The sequence below is a fragment of the Notolepis coatsorum genome, assembly GCF_963971535.1.
Source record: "Notolepis coatsorum genome assembly, chromosome: 9".
In the NCBI taxonomy this organism is placed as follows: Eukaryota; Metazoa; Chordata; class Actinopteri; order Aulopiformes; family Paralepididae; genus Notolepis; species Notolepis coatsorum.
The window spans coordinates 46,292,910-46,315,312 of record NC_140173.1 but is presented as its reverse complement, the minus strand read 5'-3'; the positions used below and the strand labels follow the sequence as shown (position 1 = coordinate 46,315,312).

At 43.1% G+C, this 22,403-nt stretch overlaps 1 protein-coding gene across 5 annotated transcripts in view; it reads left to right on the top strand.

Moving 5' to 3' along the window:
- LOC311233960 (LIM domain-binding protein 1-like) overlaps window positions 1-22,403 on the top strand; it is a 102,946-nt gene that overhangs the window by 45,800 nt on the left and 34,743 nt on the right. The window contains exon 1 of one of the 5 annotated variants that reach the window (XM_084321025.1): window positions 12,692-12,981. The exons of the other annotated variants lie outside the window; for them this stretch is intronic. The gene's annotated coding sequence lies outside the window, so the exon portion shown is untranslated. Of the gene's footprint in view, window positions 1-12,691; window positions 12,982-22,403 lie in introns of those variants that run through there. 5 annotated transcript variants of the gene reach the window in all.

The following is a 22,403-nucleotide window of genomic DNA, read 5'->3' as shown; positions in this document are numbered from 1 at the left end:
AAACTCATTCCATCGTAGGCCAAGTTTTCATTTTAACTACACATTGCACCAGGTGAGTTAGTTGAAGAGGTGAGCCAATTAGTGAAATCATCAGCTGGTGTTTAGGCAAGGCTGGAATGAAACCAAGCATATACTCTGCCCACAATGGAATGTGTTCTGTGATAGACAATGCTGAAATGAAAGAACATAGGACACTTTTTGTGCATTAAAATTATGCACTTCTCCATTGAAGGTAAATTAACATGGACGGCATTCACATCACAGCATGAATAATATCACAATATTAAAGACAGAATACTGTAGTATCCTGAATAATATGACAATATTAAAAACAGAATGGTGTATCCTGAATAATATCACAATATTAACCACAGCATACTGGATTATCATGAATAATATCACAATATTAAAGGCCGAATACTGGAGTACCCTGAATAATATCACAATATTAAAGACAGAATACTGGAGTACCCTGAATAATATCACAATATTAAAGACAGAATACTGGAGTACCCTGAATAATATCACAATATTAAAGACAGAATACTGGAGTACCCTGAATAATATCACAATATTAAAGACAGAATACTGGAGTACACTGAATAATATCACAATATTAACCACAGCATAATGCAGATTTTGTACTCCAAGTGAATGTCCTTTAAGGCACTGGCCAAAACATTGAAAGTATGGGAGCCCTTCAGTCTTCTGCAGGCAAGTGCAACAGAACGCCTTTCAAAGCTTTCAGTGTTGATCCAGTGAGCGGTTACCCCAATGAAACGTCTTCGTCGGGCTGTCCAGCAATCTATTGTTGTCGCGATCCATTCAACTTCACTCATAGCAGCAGTGACTTTCTCTTTCATGGTTTGAGCAGCTTTGCTGATCTTCGAGCGGCCAGTGGGCCTCATAATGACATTAGTGCTTGGTCGCAAACCATTTATCAGGTTTTTGAATGATGGCAACTCAACAACACTATAAGGTTGGAGTCCTTGAACTATGTATTTTTTATGTAGATAGGGCCATGGATGCTCGTCTTGTCCGTCCACGCTGTCGCCGACCGTTTCGTCCTCTTCATCACTCATTGTGGCCATCTTCTATGGCTTGTCACTCTGACTGTCTATTCTTCTGATAACAGGTGTTTAATCAAAGATCCCCGCTTTCTAGTCTTGCACAAGGACCAATCAGCATGGGTATGGGCGGGTTCATTTTACATTGATGGAGATTTGATTGGCTGTTTACCTGCGGTCGCAGGATTAATAACGTTAACGTTAGTTTGGCGAGATAAACTATTCAAATATACTAATTAAAATGGTTGGACCTGCGAGATTTGTACTTTGTACTTTGTAGGTCTGCATTTTAAATGTAAGGAGTAAAAAGTATGTTTTTTTTCTCTGAAATGTAATGGAGTAAAAGTACAAAGTATACAAACCTAATAATACTCGAGTAAAGTACAAATCCCCCAAAACAGTACTTAAGTATTGTAACGAAGTACAATTACTCAAGTACTTTACACCCCTGAGTATATTGTATAGTATTGTATATAGGACTCACTACCTTTCATTCTTAAGCTTAGCATTGTATTGTATTGTATTGTATTTTATTTTATTTTAGTACTTTTTATCATGTCTATTTTATTATCTATTTTATTTTATTATTTGTATTTTTTTTTGCACAATCAAGGCCATCTTCAGTTCACTACATGTCGTCTCGTGTATGTATGTGACGAATAAATCTCTTTAAATCTCTTGAATCTTGAAAGGCCAAGCCTGTCTCTCCTCACTCACAGTAGAGTCAAGACCAAAGGCTCCTGGTCCTTTTCAAGTTTCAAGTTTAGTTTTATTTGTCACGTATAAAGTACATGTACATTACAGTGAAATGATTGGTTCTGTATGAGCCCCTGAGAATGTGCTTCATACAGTAAAAAAGTAAAAAGAAGAATAAAGTCCCAACACACTATACAAATATACAATCTAAAGTACAACCTAAATATACAACCTAAAGTACAACCTAAAGTACAATGAAGTAAAATGCAATAGATCAAATATGGTGTAGTGTTAAAAGTGTTTAAAGTGTTTATCAGGGGAAAGCATGGCTCACCAAGCACTTACAAAGATAAATAACAGGACTAGATACCTAGCCAGAATCTCACATTTTTTAGATCAGTCAGCGATGAAGATTCTTGCTGGAGCTCTCATACAGTGTCACTATGACTATGCGTGTGGCTCCTGGTACAACAGTGCCCCCAAAAGTCAGAAAATAAAACTACAGACATCACAAAACAAGATAATCAGGGTAATACTAAGGCTACCTGCTCGAACCCACCTTGACCCATCTCACTTTGAGGTCATGAGATGGCTTAAGGTGGAAGACAGAGTAAACCAGATAGGGATGTGCCTAGTTCACAGAATAGTGCATGGGGTAATGCCAGTGTACTTTAACAACTACTTCAACCGAATCAGAGACACCCATGCTTACCAAACAAGGCGCAGCTCAACTGACTTTGTGCCAGTCAGATTCAGGAGCTGTATGGGGAAGGAGTCATTTTTATATTCAGCAGCTGTCTATTGGAATAGTCTGCCCAGTGAACTGAAAACCATAGACAGTGCCGTTAGATTCAAGTCCAGCCTGAAGACATGGCTCAAAAGGGACTATACCTAGACACTTAGCTTAAGGCACCCTTGCATGTTGTTTGAGTCTGTATGTATATAAATGTTAAATGGTATATGTGATGTGTTGTGATGTCACGTTTTGTATGATGCATGTTTTAAGCATCACTTTCCCCCACCCCCCTACAAGGACCACAATGGAAATAAGCTCTGAGCTTTTTTGTGTTTCATCCTTGGCAGTATATCCCGACTGTGCTCTTCTGTCACATGTTTATTTTTTATATTGTCAAATAAAGTCATTCATTCATTCATTCATTCAAGTGTCTAAAGTGGGTGTTAAGTGTGAGTGTTTGTTTAAAGTGAGTGTGTGCATGTTTAAAGCGAGTGTGTGCATGTGGATGTGTGTGCAATGAATGTAGAATGGATGGGTTAGTGTTAATGCATAGAGTCATTGAGCATCCTGATGGCCTGGGGATAGAAGCTCCTTTTGAGTCTCTCTGTACCGGCCTCTGCAAAGTGTAAATGTCCTGGAGAGCGGGAAGCCCACCTCCCATTATGCGTTTGGCTGATGGAGCCACTCTGCAGTCTGCTGCGGTCGTGTGCCGTGCTATTCCCAAACCGGGAGATGTCTGCAGTCTGCTGCGGTCGTGGTGCTATTCCCAAACCGGGAGATGTCTGCAGTCTGCTGCGGTCGTGGTGCTATTCCCAGACCAGGAGATGTCTGGTTTGGCAGGTGTCTCTCCATGTTGATATTAATATGAATGGAATCAGAATCACATTTATTCTTCAACGTTCACAACATATGTAAACACGCCAGAATTTGCTGTGGCCATCAGTGCAGGTTCACACAACAACTCAACATTTTGACAAGACGATTCACAGGCATGGACTATACAGCATTACTGTAGCTGTGGTGAAAATGCACTGAGCGGATTAAAGATTGCACTTGAATCATACAGACTACATGGCATAATATATAGACTATACAGCATAATACGAGCACTTGAAATTGCACTTGAGCTATTGTTATTGTGTTATTACTTGAGTTGTTGCCATAGGAGGCCCGTTTCAAGGTCAAATAGGGGGCCCTTATCCTAAATTAACAACGCCCCCCCCCCCCCCCCCCCCCCCATGTACAATTACAGGAGAATGTAAAGCGGGCCTTGGACATAAACTGAAACAAGCTTCTCTAAATGCGCTCTCTCTGACTTGTTCTGCAAACACACAAGAAACAGTTCTGCTTACTTTTTAACACTAAAATCGTACAGCATAATGCTACAGTGACATGTCATATACAGAATGAAACAGCAAATGCTGAGGTTTCTGAAGATATGATGCATTATTTATAATCTACCTCACCAAGAAGCACAATAGGAAAATATTATGTTTTTAACACGTAAGTGTTTCCACCACGCATCGGTTATCCACATTGGCACAGTGTGTGCATTTGCTTTATCAATCCAGGGTGTGTTTGCTCTGTCAATACGGGGTCCTGCTAGCGAGTGGGGCCCGTTTCATTTGAAACATAGCTTAAGGCCCCCTATGGTTATTGCCAGGGGTGTAAAAAGTACCCAGAAATTATACTTAAGTGAAAAGTATGGGTACCGTCCAGGGGCGTTTTTAGGGTTAGAAAACATTGGGGGCTTCAGCCCGGGGGGGTGGAGGGGGGCTACCCCCCCCCCCCTTTTTTTATTTAATTTTTTTTTTAACACAGAAATACGCAATTTTAGAGTAATTAGAGATGAATACTGAAGAACTCGAATCATTAGAGGTTCTCAAAGTGAGGTCCATGTCCATGAGAGGGATCTGGGCAGTTCCCATAGAAAATTCAAAGTTAACAGGACCAAATCATCAGTTTCTTATTTATTTATTTAACATTTATTTTGCCAGATAAAACATTGATCTGGTCCAAGAGGCCCCAACAGGAGTACAAATATACATATATATACACAAACATATATATACATATATATATAATATATATACATATACTGTACATACATACACACATATACACCAATAACAAAATAAAAACAGTTAAGAATCATACACATAAGCAAATAAACAAACAAACAAACATTATGCACAGCCTATGTACAAAAGAAATAAACAGTTTATCTCTAGTCTTTACAGTTTTCTTCAATTGCATAAACACTCAAATCAAAAGTATTACACAATTATCAAAACCTTACACTCAAGGAGCAAAACGTAGGCCCAGATTTGCACCCCTATAAGCACAATGTCAGCCTCACACTTTTTGCAAAACAATACACACAGTGATTTGCAAAACACTAAACACACTTCCATTACATTAGACACATAATGTCAAATTACCACACATATGAGCCAATTGGTTAAACACAGCCATCAGATGCACAAACACACCATTGCTTAATTGTAGATACACCAATCAGGTTTAAGCACTATAAAAATGCAGCAGGTGAGTTCACCTGTCTTCAACCAAAATGGAAAGAGAGTGAAGTACTGTACACAGAGAACGTGAAAATATACAATACATTCACCAAACACTACACAAGACAACCAATGATGCAGACTGATGAAAATATAAATTTTCTCCCATTTTCCCAAATCAGTCAACATGTCAACATGGAGAATCACAACAAAAAATGATCTTGCCAGAACCATAGGCAAAGAGATAATGTCTAGTATTTTCTGTACTCTATTTAAATTTTTTCAAAATTGTTTTTGTTTTACTGTAATTTTAACCTGTACTGGATACAGTATTTTATGTTTGTCTGATATTTGCTGAGCTTACAGTGTTATGCACATAGTAGCATGAAAACTGGGACATGTTTTGTTGTGATTCTCCATGTTGAAATGTTGACTGATTTGGTTATATGGAGAGAACATTTATATTTTCATCAGTCTGCATCATTGATTTGGGTATATGGAGAGAAAATGTTTTTTTTTAGCAGTCTGCATCATTGATTTGGGTATATGTAGATAAATAAATTATATTTTCATCAGTCTACTCTACAGCATTGGTGTTTGGTGAATTTATTGTATATTTGCACATTCTCTGCGTACTTCACTTACAGTACTCTAATCACTGAGAAGTAGAATTGCTAAATGTGTTTTAGGTTAAGCACAGCAGTGTGTGTAACTGGTTCAAACAGAATTGAGTCATATGAAACGTGTGTTTCATATGGTAACAAAATGTAGTTTTTATAAATTAGTGTATGGTTTTGACAAGTGTTTAATTTAGCAAAGGATCTGAGGTGTTCTGATAATTGTGTGTGTGGTTGTGCTAATTGTGTGTTTTGAAACACCGGGCCCCGTTTTCAAAATCATGCTTAAGCAATCGAAAAAAAACTATTGTGTGTTTCATTATAGTTATGTTTCAGTCTTCTCATAAAAAAAATATTCGATTTTTGGGTCTTTTCCTGCCTTTGGTCCGCTTTGCATTCACATCTCAAATGAACCGTAGCAGGGTTCACTTGCAAGAGGGTTTCACACCACCCCAAACCAACCGGATTATCCGAGGAAATGAACCAGGGTTCGATTAAAGCTTATTATAGTTTATCACAGTATCATGAGCATGTCTTTGTCAGTGGACACTGGACATGGGGGTATGGATGGCTCCAGGTGCTGCTGTGTTAAAGTGCACATCTTCAAGTCCACAAATCGGTGAATGAAAGAATGATAGGATCAAATGAAAACTACTTACTAAAAATGGATTAAAAGTACTAAAAACCAACAAAAAATACCAAACACTAACAAACATTCAGCACAGACAATGGGGGTGCTAAAAAAAAATGTAAAAAAAAAAGAAGGTCCGGGGCTAGGAGAAAAACATCCGGGGCTAAAGCCCCGGAAGCCCAGGGCTAACGACGCCACTGGTACCGTCTCAAAATCGTACTCAAGTAAGTCAGAGTATCTGGCTAAAAACACACTTGAGTAAAAGTAAAAAAGTTTATACTTTTGAATGTACTAAAAAGTTAAAGTAAAAACGTTTTTTCTGACTATTCTATATAGTCATTCTATTCTTCTGATATCAGGTGTTTAATCAAAGATCCCTGCTTTCTAGTCTTGCACAATTGGACCAATCAGCATGGGTATGGGCAGGTTCATTTTCCATTGATGGGGATTTGATTGGCTGTTTTTAAATAAAATGCAGCTGCAGGATTAATAACGTTAACGTTAGTTCGGCCAGAGAAACAACTATACTAATTAAAATTGTTGGACCTGCGAGATTTGTACTTTGTAGGTCTGCATTTGTAAGGAGTAAAAAGTATGTTTTTTTCTCCTCTGAAATGTAATTGAGTAAAAGTACAAGTATACAAACCTAAAAATACTCGAGTAAAGTACAAATCCTCAAAAACAGTACTTAAGGCGGTTAGGTGGCGTAGCGGAGATTGCGTTCGTCACCAACCCCGGAGACGCTGGATTCCGGGGTTGTCACCAGCTTGGCTGGCCGTTCACACTAATACAATTGGCAGTATTAGAGGGTGGGAGAAGCTGGCGGGGTGGGTCCGGGTCGTTGTAAACAGCGACTCCTACAGTTCGGTCGGGGCGCCTGCTAAGTGCGGATAGGATCTAAGGGCGGTAGTGTGATCCTTCCACACGTTTGTCGTTACACACTCTCAGTGAGAGTCCGCGCTGCCAGGTGAAAAGAAGCGGTTGATTGGCTAGACGTGTGTCGGAGGAAGCACGTGATAGCCTCCACTCTCCCAGACCGACTGTGGGGGGTAAATGCGCAGCGACCAGGAAGGGGATTGGGAATTGGCATAACGACTAACGATGGGATAACGAGGAAGTAAAGTAAAGTAAAACTGTCAACATGTTTTATCTAATAAAATAAAGTTCAGTCTGTTCATCTCACTTCAATCATTTTTATTGCAGAACATGTTATTTTCTCAAGCAGACACTGTAATCTGTGTTGCATGTACCTGACAAACTGAACTGTTTGTATTACAGTCATATTCCAACTTAACTGAATGCACATGTGTGTGTGGACTACTGTACTATTACAGGTATTGAAATGAACAATGCAACTTCCTTATACAAAACTTTTTTTATTTATTTTTTTATTATGAATAATTAAATATCGATACTTGGCGTCCCTGTATCGATACAGTATCACCATGCAAAGTATCGCGATACTACTACGTATCGATTTTTGTCTCCACCCCTAGTCTATATACAGTCTGGGCACGAGGCTCTCTGCTGCATTTTCCATAATATGTTCAAACAGGAGCCATTAGTGAGGAGGTGGATGGCCTTGAGGAAGAAAGTGTCCTGACGGCAGGAGGTATTGGTGAGTGTGGTCCCCCGTCGCTTGCCCGAGGGGAGTTTGATGGAAAGGCCAGGGTGGGTCGTTGATAGGTGGTAAGTGGCTGCCGGTGGAGATAGGCCTTTCACACCGGCCGGGCTCCGTGCCGGAGCCGGTTCCCGAATGTAATCTCGAACCGGCCGGCGCGTTCACACCGGGAATAATTGGTTCGGAACATGAAAAATCGGTGCTCAGTGTTTTCTTAGAGGGCCGAACTAAAGCCTCAGTCATGTTCCGAACCAATTATTCCCGGTGTGAACGCGCCGGCCGGTTCGAGATTACGTTCAGTGTGAAAGGCCTAGAGTGGACCCCCCCCCCGGGCCCGCTGCCTAGTCTCGGGAACCAGACGGCAATGGATGTGGTGAGGATGCTTTCAAAGACCGCCTTGTAGAACTGATACGGGGGCGGGAGGAGACACGTTCCGCTAAGTTGTCTCAGGAAGTACGTCCTCTGTTTGGGGCTTTCTTTGTTATTGCAGTGATGTTGTCGTCGTCCCTCTTCTGGGGGTTAGACGAGGTGGTCCCCGGGAAATCAAGCGACTCGACCCGCCCCCCGCGGCTGAGCCACGAGGCTGAACCCACCGCAGTGGTGTGTTGTCTGTGAACTTGAGCGTCTTGACGGAGGGGTCATTAGCGGTGCAGTCGTTTGTTGTGCACAGTGAGTATAGAAGGGGTGACGGCACGCTGCCCTGAGGGGTGCCTGTGTTTGTGACAAGGGGGCTGAGGTGGTATGGGCCCTAGTTGAACTGACTGCATCCTGTCTATAGGGTCTATAGAGACCCATTGTCAAATCTGAAGAGGGAGGGGGGGGGGGGGGGGGTTGGTCTAAGTCTAGGGCCCATGCTCCACTGGGCCACAATGACTGAGCTTTGAGACATGTATGCCTAATTTAAGTGCAATTGTCTTTTTTGTGTGTACTATAGCTTATGTGTTGTATATGTTATGTTCATTGGTCTAACATCCATCAGTATGATGTCCTTGCATTATGTCACTTGTGTTAATTGTGTTACAATCAGACCTTAATACATGAACAACTTGCATTCACAAAATGACTCACATAAGACACAATCATGGATGAGGCAATGTTTGTATTTCTATCTATCTATCTATCTATCTATCTATCTATCTATCTATCTATCTATCTATCTATCTATCTATCTATCTATCTATCTATCTATCTATCTATCTATCTATCTATCTATCTATCTATCTATCTATCTATCTATCTATCTATCTACTGTATCTATCTTCATAATTGTATGATGTCACATGTGTTAATTGTGTTACAATCAGACCCTTTCTCTGCCACGCTTATGTACATCCTTATACCATCCTCTGCCAGCTCTATTTGTCTATGGAGAAGTTCCCCTTCTTTGCAGGGCTAAAACTTTTTAAATTGTATTGCTAAATTGACATTACTATGGCCCATTCAACGTCAATTATCTATCGTTCAGGATGTAGGAACGTTATACTTTTTCATTCACATATTCATACTAAAATACGGTCTAAAGTATAAATATGTTTTTATCGTTTTCTGCAGCATTCTGCAGAACGTGATTTATAGCCCTAAATGCATTATATTGATGATCAAATACAGTTTGATAGCGATCGGCGCCAGATAAAAAAATTCGAATGGACGTGCTTCTAGAAGTTACAACTTATCATCTGATGTTGACCGGATGGGGGGGGGGTCGTTTATAATTCCGTGGCCAACGTTAGATGATTCATGTAGTGTGGGTGATATGATCATTAGAGCAGTTTGTATCGAACACGGTAAAAAATAAACGCTGAAACAGTCTCCTCGGGCCGTTGGGCGATGAGCGTGGAGCAAAAAGATTCCTATTATGGGATGTTGAAATATGCGATCCATCTCCAGGTTGTATAATAGTATATACGTCCAAATCATGTTGTTTATCGAGTTATTGGTAACGGATCGCTATCCATTGTGTCGAGCTCGAGTCCCGGGACCTATAGCGAGTGGTCGGACCGAATTTGGATGAGCACCAGTTTCCGTTTCCGGTTTCCGGTTTGGGCGATCCGCCGATCGGCCACCATATGGCGCTCTTGAACCGTTGGAGAGTTGAGAGGGGATCAACAGTAGATCTCAAGTCTCCGCGGGAGAAATATGATTGCGATCACAGATTTTTGAAATATTGATCTCAATGACGTGTTACGGCGTCATTGGCAGATTAAGAATGGCGGGGAATGACGAGTTACGGCGTCCTTGGCGATTAAAGGGTTTTAATAGATGAACAACTTGCATTCACTCTCATAAGACACAATCATGGATGATTGATTGATTGATTGAAAACTTTATTAACAGATTGCAGAATGTGTACAATACAGTACGGCTCAAACAACTGCTAAGAGGATGCAGACCAGAAAAAGACTTTCGTCTTGTTTACATAAGGGTGCTCCATTTTCAATTCATCAAGACATTTATGACATACAAGACATTTTTTTATTAAAGATTTTTTTTTGGGCGTTTTTATCGCTTTATTGCTGCTACTGGGCAGTCCAGTAGAGAGAGACAGAGGAGGAATGGGAGACAGAGTGGGGGGAAGACATTCTGCAAATAACGATGGGTTCGGGAGTCGAACCTGGGTCGGCCGTGTCGCGGCTGAGCGCGCTATGTGGTTCGCCACTGGGGCGCCCTGACATACAAGACATTTTGACATTTACCGTGGGCCAGTTTCTAATTGCAGCCACCCGTATGTGCTCTTTGAGAGCGGTTTTGAAGGAGGGTAGGGATTCACATTCCTTTACGGCTGTGGGTAGGGCGTTCCACATTATTGTGGCATAATTGCGAAACGTGTTTAGTCCCTTGTTTGAGCAGAATCTGGGTTGCACATGATTTGTGGAACTCCCTCTGGTGTTGTGGTCGTGGACTTCACTGACCTTTGGGAAGTATTTCGACATCTACATGGGTATCTCTTCCCTTTCACTGCCACATGACAGAAGGTTAACCCTTTACTATCACACAACCGACGGCGATGCTCCATCATTAGCGCCGCATCCACGGAGCTAATGATGCTAATGATGGAGCATGATGGTTGTGTGATAGTAAAGGGCTAACCTTCTGTATTGTCACAGTGAAAGGGTTAACCGGCTGTCGTGTGGCAGTGAAAGGATTAATGGTGTAGTGTATCTTGTAGACCAGGCCCATTGCAAGTTGCTGTACTCTGTTGTCTACTCTAAGCCATCCTAGGTTGTCAAAATGGGCAGGGGTGAGGTGGGTTCTAGGAGTAAGGCCAAGCAGTAGTCTGACCAGTTAATTTTGTGATGTTTGTAGCCTTGTTTTTAGTGCCTTTGAGGTGCTTTGTTACCATGAGGTGCAAGCATAGTCGTAGAACCTTGAATGAGTGCTCCTGTTAGAGTCTTCAAGGTATTCTTGTTTACCAGAGGGGAGATCCGGTACAAGAATCTTGTTCGTTGGTTGACTTTTTTTATTACATTGGTTGCCATTTTGTCACAGGAAAGATTTGCCTATAGGATGGAACCCAGGTAGGTAATTTCATCTTTCCTTGTGACAATATTGTCACGTCACCCACTGTAACAGAGAGAAGCCATTGGCCTTGCTGAGTTTGCTATTTGATCCAAAGAGAATGGATTCCATTTTACCCAGGTGTAATGATAGTTTATTATCAGCGAGCCAGGTGCAGATTCTGCCGAGTTCAGAGCTGAGGGTTTTTTCAACCTGTAACTTGTTCTTGTCAGAGACCAGCAGGGCTGAGTCGTCCGCGAACAGGAACAAGTTGCAGTCACAAGCTGATGACATGTCATTTGCATAAATTAGGAACAGTAAAGGTTCTAGTATGCTTCCTTGTGGAACACCACAGCTCACTGGGAGGGGGGGGGGCAGTGTACCGTTCGCGTCTATTCGAAAGGCAACCTGTTCATGCGTTTTGCAAATCTGATTGACCACTGACGTTTCTGGTCATGTGACATGTGCGCCCAATCGCATGACGTGCCCATTTCCGCCTCGACCTAACCTCGTTCCCAGCTTTATCTCGAGAGATAAAACCTGGTAAAGCACTACGGCCGAAAGTGGGAATCAGGTAGGAAGTCCCGCCCCTGAAATCACGACACAGTGCTCATGAAAATTTATTCCCCCCAGAAACAACCTCGTTATCGCCTCCCTCGACAGGCTGACAGACCTGCTTGTTGTTTGTTTCGCTGGGGACTATAAACAGATCAGGAGGTGCCCGGAAACCCTGTAGCCGGTATTTCTGTATTTCCGATTCACATTTTAGGAGGCATAGCTTTACCAGCCTAGCCTCGACCAGCAGCAAACTACCTAACGCCTAGTAGTTTATCACTGGTTAAGCTTAGGCGACTCTTTCGAAGTTGGTTAAGGTTATCAGGGCTGGCGTTCTATCGCCATGCTCTAAGACAAACTCTAACCTTAACCAACTTCGAAAGAGTGCCTAAGCTTAACCAGCGAAAGAACTTGCCGTCACACGATTGGTGCGACCAGAAACAGCAGTGGCCAATCAGAGCGCAAAACGTGAACGCGGAAGCATGAACCAGTTGCCTTTCGAATAGAAGCGTACCGTTCACCTCCACCATCTGTTCTCTCCCCTCCAGCTCACTGAGGCAATGTTTGTAATTTACTATATCTATCTATCTAGCCTAAAGAAGGAAATGGTTATGTTATTTTTTTTTGAGAGAGAGAGAGAGAGAGAGAGAGAGAGAGAGAGAGAGAGAGAGAGAGAGACTACGGTAGTGGAGCATCAGAGGAGGAGGCGGGGCCACATTGTGTTCGCGTCGTCCAGGCTCGCGCTGCTGGCAGGAACAAAGGGTCTCTGGCTCGCGCGATGCCTCGCAGTTGTAGATAGGTAACCGACACCCCCCCTATACACTACGCAAAAAATGTCGCTTAATACGTGCAGTTTGTGGCCGCGAATCTAAGCGAATAAATCATCCACGCTTCACTTTTCGTCTTGTTTGGACCGGAGAACCGCACTAAGCCGACGGTGTGTTGGGATATTCGGCGGCGAGCGGTTGGCGAGGCGAGCTACTAGAACAGTGAGCGGAGGGGTTGCCACAACAACACCGCGTCCCGGTGAACCTTTCTCTGCAGGTAACGGTCCGGCTTCGCACTGGTTACGAAAACAAAAAAGCTTAGACGAATCTTGGCACAAAAAAAAGATGCACGGATGGCGATGATTGTTTTTTTGCAACTACGATAGCATAGTAGCAATGGATGGCACCCGTTCGTTGCAAATGGGTAATGATTGCGGCCCTACTACTACAGCTCGGGTCTTTGGGGGTAGCCTTTCCTTCATGTGTCTCTTTCCAAAGCTTATGATCGTAAACTAGAATCCTGCTAGCGCTTAGCAAAGTGTTGGCTATACGGCGAGCTGCCCGTATTATTAATGCAACCCCGACTAACTATTTCCATACGGTGCATCACCGTTCATATTGCTGTTGTAGTTACTGGGTATTAGTAATAGTAAGGCACCAGATACAGTCCCATTGTTTCAATGTAAATTGATGAGGGGGGGGGGCACTGCAAATACTGTATTACTGAAGGCAATAGCAGAAGCAAACGTACACAGCCACATAGAGAGTGGTGAGTGTAAATTGCCTTTTGCTTTGGTTACAACAGGGTTGAGGCCACTCATTTATCAGATATATGGGTCAGTGTTGCCCAATCTAGGCCTAGTTAATCTCCTAGTCCTGACTGGGGGTTGGAGGACTGAAGGCAGTCATCTCTACTTGTCGTGTGGAACTTAACTTAAGCCTAGTTCTGTATGCTGAGCCTGGCAGAGTACGACTCCCTGTTTCATTAAAATGGTCAGATTGACCACAGAGACTTTCATCAGACAGATGCCACATATGTTAGATTGAATCCCAAAATACTCGAGTGATTATGGAGATGAGATAGATGATGGAGGCTTAAGCAGTAGCCTATTTCAGACAACATGTTGTAGGTTAGGCTATTTGTAGTGGTGGCAGGCTGGGCTGGGCAAGATCCATGGAAACTGGATTATGCAAGAAATATTGTTGATGTGTTACAGTGGATCTATTTATTGATCTGATGTGATGGGGACATGAAAGTGTGTATGAGATCCTCTGATCTTTTAGGGTGGTACTTGGATTTGAGGATGATTAGCGTGTGTGGAGAATGTATTTCCTATCAAAAACAAAATGGCTTTTGTAGCAATCCAAATGGGTCAAAAATGGGTTTTTGCTGACCAATCAACTAATTGATCCAGACTAATAGTCACTCCTGCAAAATAATGGTCACTCCTGCAGAATAATGAAATCGTGCTGACGTACCTCTTTCCATCTAAAGGTTACCAAAGACTAACGCATTGGCCCCATTTTGATGCCAGAGGTGTGTCATTTTCTTAGAAATGGCTTATTCAGCAGGGGGGGGGGGGGGCAGCAGCTCTGGAATACACTATTGCAGAGGAGTTCATATTTTGTATAATGTGGATGTGGACGATTTTGAACAAAGTGTGGTGAGATGGTGCTGAATGGTGTCTTGTTGGGGGGGGGGGGGGGGGGTCAGAGGTCATTGTGTAGTGTTTCTCAGAATGATTTTGCAGCAGTGTCTGTCTTGTTAATGTAGGCCCTGGGGAGCCTGAATTGCTCTCCTGGTCCTATTCCTAACATCAGTTGCAGAAAGTGGGTCTAGCTATTATTTAGATCATTACATTAGGCTATATATGTAACTGGGTAATGTGGTCAAAATACGGTCTCGCAATATTTCTCTTTATTTCTGACCGGACTAGTGCAGTGCTCGTTCGGGGCGTGCCCGTTGCTTGGCTCCCGGTGTTGCTGCTTGCAGTATTGTGGAGACCGGTCGGTGTGTGGCTGCTTGCAGCGCTCTCTCTCTCGTACCGCTCATCTGATGGACTTGACACTCGACACTGCACTCCCATGGGACCTCAGCGATACACATGTCAAGTGTGAAGTCGATCGGACGGACGGTTCTCTAGATATGCGAAGGACATACAGATGCAGACAGATTCCTTCCTTCATAGTTTGATAGAAAACAGTATCTGATGGTATTTGTTTTTTTTCCAGTGCAGATGCTAGTGTGATTTCACTTCTGATTGATGTATTTTTTCTTTTGTAATATAATTGTCATGGACCCCTTTCATTCAAGGCCTGGGCCTGTGTTCTGATCAAATTTGAATCCCCAAATCTTTATAAAACTGCTGCAAGGATGATTAGATGAGATTAGTTGAAAGAAATCATGTATACTTCTTTACGATCTCTGTATATCCTTGACTGTTGAATTTAGGGGCGAATACATTCATTGTTGACTCTCCCAGAATGGAGGTATTGGGAGGGAGAAGGTGACCTGATATGACTCTCTGGGGTGCTGTGAAACCAGAGGGAGGGAGAGAGAGGGGAGGCTTGTGTTCATTAGAGGAGTGCACACTGGACTGTTCGCTGGAGCGGAAGGGGGACAGTCACACTGCTCCACCCCCCCTCCCTTCTTCTACTTGAGTCCATAGTGTGTAATGTAGCGTCTACACAGGATTTGATTTTGGAGATAAAAGCAGGACCCACTCCTTCTTAATCCACTGTAGTCGACTAATTGGTCGTTAGTCTTAATCAGCCAACCCTTTTGTCAAAACATTTTTTTTTATTATTATGGTATCACACAAATATTCACAAACTACAAATTCTTTATTGCCATATTTTTTGTAACATATAATATAACCGGCATACAGACCCTCATCTGCACCTTTGTTTATTTTTCTCTCATATTTTCATATTCTTGTCATATATTTATGTATTTCTACTATTACCCTGTGCATACCTGTACCTCCCCTCCCCCATGGCGCCCCCATTACCCCAAGGGGATCAAAAAAGGAATGTCTTATCTTATCTAATCTTAGATTAATACAGCTCATCTCTATTATTTTATTCATTTGCAGAAAGACTATATTGACTACTCATTTGTGTCAGCCTCAATGCAACTCTGACCTATCTCAAACACAAGCCGCCCTCTTTTCTCCATCTGAGGGCATAGCTTGAGAGGTCGATTATACAGATTTGTCATTTAGGCAATAGGGTATATCTGCAGAGCCGCAAGCCCAACGTCTGGGCGGGGCTTCGGGGCTTGTACTCTGTGTGACTGGGCGGGGCGTCGGGCTTGTACTCTGTGTTGTTTCCTGTAAACCCGGAAGTAGTCAGTTTGTGCTGTTTATTTTTACAAGCAGTGAGGACTCGACAGCATTTGCATTTCTGTGTTGCGGGTTAGGGTTAGGTTTAAAGATAAACAGTAGGGATGCCCCGATCACGTTTTTTGCCACCGATCGTCGTGAGCCATATCGGTGATACCGATCGTTTTTGATTAAAAGAAATTAAAATTTATTTTATATAATTTTTTTTTTATAAAATATATATATTATATAATTAGACTTGTACTTGTATTATCTGCGAGACATCGCCACCACGCAACAAGCTCCACTGTCTGTGTGTACTCTAGTAGCCTCCAGCTACAGCCAGGATTCTCCGGAGCTGCAGCTGGACCTATACTCGAGTAGCCTCGAGCTACGGCCAGGATTCTCCGGCGCTGCACCTGGATCCTATTGGTATAACGTTACTTAACTGTGCTCAGCAAGCCCTCAGCTCGAATACGCATCGAATCAGTGTTATAAGATATTGATATCAGGAGCTATCTGTAGCTACTGCTAGCCGGATATATAACGTTAATACAACGCCTCAGTGAATTATTTAGTTCAATGGGACATTTCGTTTTTAACAGTGAACTAACTTGCGCTAACGTGAGCTAACAGCTAACAGGTATCATACCTACCTACTAGACTTTGTGGAGCGTTTGTTGATGTCAGGAGCTATCGGTAGCTGGCCGGCTAGATACCGTTCGGTTAGACAATGCCTCATCATGTATTAAACTAAAAGTGAATAGTTGACTGGGTCATTTTGTAACGGTAGCTAAGCTAACGTTAGCTCAGGGAGACGCCGACACGCCGTCCTCCCGTGTCTCACTAGACTAGGCCCGTGTTTACATGCGTGCGGGAGGGGCTGGACTCGAGAGCAGACGCCGCACCACCGGTGTCTGAGACAGAACTCAGCGACAGCGAGTGAGATGAGATCGGGTTTGACGATCGGTGAAAATAAAACATTATCACCGATCGCATATTTATACTGATTATCGGCCGATAACGATCGGTGGCCGATCGATCGGGGCATCCCTAATAAACAGCACAAACTGACTACTTCCGGGTTTTACAGGAAACAACACAGAGTACAAGCCCCGACGCCCCGCCCACGCACAGTCACACAGAGTACAAGCCCCGAAGTCCCACCTCACACAGAGTACAACAAGCCCCGAAGCCCCGCCTCACACATCCAGTGTTTCCCACAGGATTTTCAGAGACTGGGGGGTGAACCTCCGATCCTCTAGGCCGCCCACATTTATTTTTTTGGTCAATTTTAAAGTTAAATGCATCAATCTGGTGCACTTTGAGAGCAAAATAAAGAGGCTAGATTCTATGATGAACTTTGTGCTCAAAACACAAAATCGACTAGAGCAGTGCTTCCCAATCCTCTCCTCGAAGCACCCCAGCCGACAGCCGTTCAATGTATTTGTTAAATTCCACCACCAGCACACCTGATTCAACTTAACTAGACCTTTATTAGTTGAATCAAGGTGTGCTGGTGGTGGAATTGAACAAATACATGGAATGGCTGGGGTGCTTCGAGGAGAGGATTGGGAAGCACTAACTGGGGTTCCCAAACTTTTCAGGCCGCGACCCAAAAATAACGGGGTCAGAGAGCCGCGACCCCCACTATTATAGGAGGTATAAAAATCTTTTATTCAACTTCAGCCCTGATCATAACACCACATATTAATTTTATAATTCTAACCCTTTAAATGCCAGTGTGTGTGATGGCATATATTTGCAATATATCAAATGTAAAGTAGATTTTTCTGGGGGGGATTATTACAGGCTAGCATGTGTCAATGATGAGCAACAACAGTTTTTTGTAAGGGTCCCGCCTCCACCAATCACATGCGGCTCCTTTTGTGTGTGTGTGTGTGTGTGAGAGCAAGAGCGAGAGAGATAGTTCTCCAACTTGTGTGAGTTGCAGTGATCTCCTGGTTGTTCCCCACCTAGGTTATCTAACTATTGCGCTGCTGCAACTAGAAACACTGTCCTGGCCTGCTTCTAAGTTCAGTGGCCTGACTGCAATTTTTTTTTTTTTTTTTGAATTTTTAAAAAAATCATCTGGGTCCTGTGGGTCGCGACCCCGACTTTGGGAACCCCTGAACTAGAGCATACATTTGAGCCATCAAAGAAATTAAGCAAAAGTGGTTACCTGTGTTGAACTGGTTTATTTTTTAGAAAATAAAAAAATATAGTGGATTATGACTACTACCACTGCCAATACTAATTGGCAAACTTTATATAAAAAAAAAAATAGTAATTTGTATTTTGGTTCATTATACAACTGTGGCGGGACTAATTAGACTGTGGTGGGCCGCCATTGATGGGAAACCCTGGTACACGCCCCGCCCAGACGTTGGGCTTGCGGCTCTGCAGATATACCCTATTCCATTTAGGGCCTAAACCACAACTCGGCTCGGCCCATCTCACATTATATCAGTCAACACAATCCTATGGCAATCAGTTGAGTGAAATTGTTGTTGTTGTCATGGAGCACATCACCCGGTTTTAGTGTGCTGTTTTCAAATTCATATCTTTCTAGCCAAGCCTCTGCCTATAACTGTTGTTGAAGTGTTTCCCCAGTCATTATTTTTACAAGATAAGATATTCCTTTTTTGATCCCCTTGGGGAAATTCAGGTGTCATAGCAGCATGGGTGAGGGGAGGTACAGGTATGGGCATGGTAATAGTAGAATAAATCTATAGCAAAGATAAAAAATAAAAAAACAGTGAAAACAATATAATTAACTCTGAATATAAGCACATGAGCAAGTAAACAGTGTAATCAATGGTGCAGATGAGGGTCTGTATGCCCCATCAGTAAATATTATACTTTACAATAAATATGGGCAATAAAACACTTAGAATCTAGATTCTATCAGTAGGTATTAGGTAAAGTAAACGGTATACACAGGCAGGGAGCGAAATTAACTTTTTGACTCACCGGCCAGTGGCGGGTAGATGGGAAGAGTCTACCCGCCAAGCATATTTCTTACCCGCCAATATATATTTTATATATACAATTTTTTTTTAAATAAAAGATATATTATATAATCATACTTGTAGTTGTATTATCTGCGAGACATCGCCACCACGCAATAAGTCAAAATGCTTGCTATCTGCAAACAGCTCCACTGTCTGTTTTGGCTGTGTTGCTCTTCTAGAAAAATAATCCTTTCAGGGTTGCCTATTGAAATACTGTACACTTTCCTACTGTACACTTTCCTGATTAATTGAAATGGGGGACCCTGATGTAAACAAGACGAAAGTCTTTCTCTGGTCTGCATCCCCTTAACAATTGTGTGTATTGAGCTGTACTGTATTGTACCCATTCTGCAATCTGTTAATAAAGTTTTCAATCAATCAATCAATCACACCTCCAGTACAGAAACATTGTTTGAGTTTGCGTGTCAGGTAGACCATTGATTGACAGTCGAGTCTGCCAATTACATCACATCGCTTCCACTCCGGTGCTGCAGCTGGACCCATTGCCCACCTCTGCTGTTGATAACGCTAGCCAAGTTATTATACACACAGATACACAGTGGGCCAGTGACTTTGGTGTAGGGGTGTAACAATGCATCGATCCTAAGGGGGAAATTCAACTGCATCGATTTGAAAATGTTAGAATAGATTATCGCAATTTTAATGTGTACACGTTATGTTATTGTCATGTCCGTTACAGCCAACACACCGACATACGCTACTGCATCAACGTTATGATTAACAAAGCAAGGCATTCGTTTTGTTGCATTAACGTTATATTACTATTGCTATCGATAAATCTAGGTGTTCTAAAATCTATTGCTATTGGTAAGAGAGACTATAATAAGTTGGTGTCTCGGAAAACGAGAGCCCTGATCGCGGAGTTTCAGGAAGTAAACAAGAAAAATGAGAGCTTCCGATTGGTCATTTGCTTTATTTCCCATGAAACCAGTCACTTCACTCTACTGTGATTGGACCGTTGGCTTGAGTGCAATGTGGGACTTGTAGTTTTTTAACGATCTCGCAGCGGAGGAAAAAAAAGACGAGAGAGGCTATAATCTGTATTCGCACAGCGTGCGCGTAATTGATTTTGACCGTTCGCATACAAATATCTTTAGGGGCCTGCTTATGAACTACACGTCTACACGCCACACGGCGGGCAGCCCTCTAAGTGTCATGCGCCAAAGGTAAAAACAGACCGCCCCTGGCGGGCGGCGGGCTTTAGTTTCGGTCCCTGTACACAGGTGCAGTATACATAATGGGGGTAATTCTCATCTCATCTAGACCCAGGTCAGTTACTGTGACGTGTAGAGTCATTGTGCTGGAATTACCCTCCGTTTGTTTGTGCGAACAAGGCAGAGTGATGGACTCCTCTCGAGGGCCCGGTGCAGCCACCACCACCGCGGAACCAACGCCGGCGGACAGGAACACCGTCCTCGGTGGAGATGGTGTCGGCCGCAGAGTTGTTTGTTCTCCAGAAGCCCCTGTGTTGTTTCAGCGTGTGTGGCTCATCTGGGCAGACACGGGTTAATAACAGCCACTGGGACGGGAGAGGGAGAGAGTGGGGGATGGGTAGACGAGGCAACTACACACACACACACAGCATAGGAGCCGTGGTATGGATCACATGGGACGGGGCAGAGAGGGAGAGAGAGAGGAGGGTTTCTCTGTAATGAGGACGGGACAGCAGTACAAAGAACACGTAGGCAGGGCCCTTGTCTCCCCAGGACACCCCCCCCCCCCCCCCCTTCCATTTCTCTGATGCCTGTGCCCCCCCCCCCCCTCTCTGTGATTTATGTAAGCTAATAAAGATTAGAATTTCATCATCTCTCTCTCTGGCTGATGTGTTTGTCCTCGTCCGTTGGCTGGATTAAAAATGCATTAGGTAATGAAAGCAGGAATTTGTTTCGACAGGGCTCTTTTTATTTGAAACGACTCCCCGCGGAAACGACACGCGTCACGACGGCGCAGAGACACGGTCGAAGTCGGCATTATCCGGATCTCTCTCTCTCTTAAAGCTAGGGGTGGGGCGTGCAAAGCAAGAGTGAGGTGAGGTGACTTATCTGGGCGGAAATAGAGCGAGAACTTGATGTCGCTATTCAAGCTGGGTGCCGTAAGCTGTGCAGTGAATGTCCCCCCCCCCCCCCCAGAGGCACCAGCAGCGGCTTCAAGCTGGATTTAAAAAATTATTATACACAATATTTCCTGGCCTCTGAACAGCAGGTGGTCTTGATCAGTACTTTTTTTACCCTTTCACTGCCACACTACTGAAGGTTAACCCTTTACTATCACACTACCGACGGTTAGTGTGGCAGTGAAAGGGTTAACCCGCTGTCGTGTGGCAGTGAAAGGGCTTCTGTGTATTGTCACAGTGAAAGGGTTAACGAGGAACACAATGGTGGTGTGTTGGGCTACGTTCACGCTGCAAGCCTTAGTGCTCAATTGTGATTTATTGCTCAGATCAGATTTATTTTGTTTGGCTGTTCACATTATGCCAATGTCAGATTCCAGTGTGAACTGGTCACGCTCCTGAACTGACCCGCAAGCGGAAGTAAACAACAACGAAGATGGACGTGAACATGGGAGGACACTGAAGTCGCAGTTTATGGTTTGATTTATAATATGATGTGCAGTGGAGGCCCACATATGAAAGTGGCCCAATCAGAATTGAAAAGATCAGATTCCATGTGATCTGTGCTGTTGTCATAAAAAACACACACATCCAAGTCTCACATGAGCAACATTTGGGCCAGACTTCTGCAGTCTGAAGTGAACGTAGCCTGAGTTTTCCCACGTGTCTTTGGGAACAGAGCTCAGACCAAAACTAAATCTGGGTTGGTTTTCTTAACACTTTGGCTGCCAGGAAACGCTTAAACACGTAATTCCCGGCCATGCTCAAGTTGCCGAAGACGCTTTACAGCGTCTTTGATATCAATATTTCAAAAATCTGGGACTGGATTCATATTTCCCCTCCGCTGGCCTGAGATCCACCAGGAGGACCCACTGAGCTCTCTGGTGGTTCAGGAGCGCCATCTGGTGGCCGATTGGCGCAATCGCTTAACAGGAAGCGCAGTAGAGGTTTTGCTGGACTCACTAAAAGTACCCTGTGAGACCCACGGTTGCAAAATTATAAAATCACTTTTAGCCATTTAAAAATGTTAAGCACATGTATAGTCAATTTGTCCTGTTGTTCAGCCTCACAATGCTATTTGATAGTAAATGTGTTTATATGTCCCACCCTCTGGCCTCTGAAGTTGCTAATGTCTTTTTGATTTGGGCCTCACAGGGTTAACCTCTTAAGCCCGAGATATACAGTAAAAGTGTATATTTTCAGCATTACGTTTGTTTACCAATTATTTTAA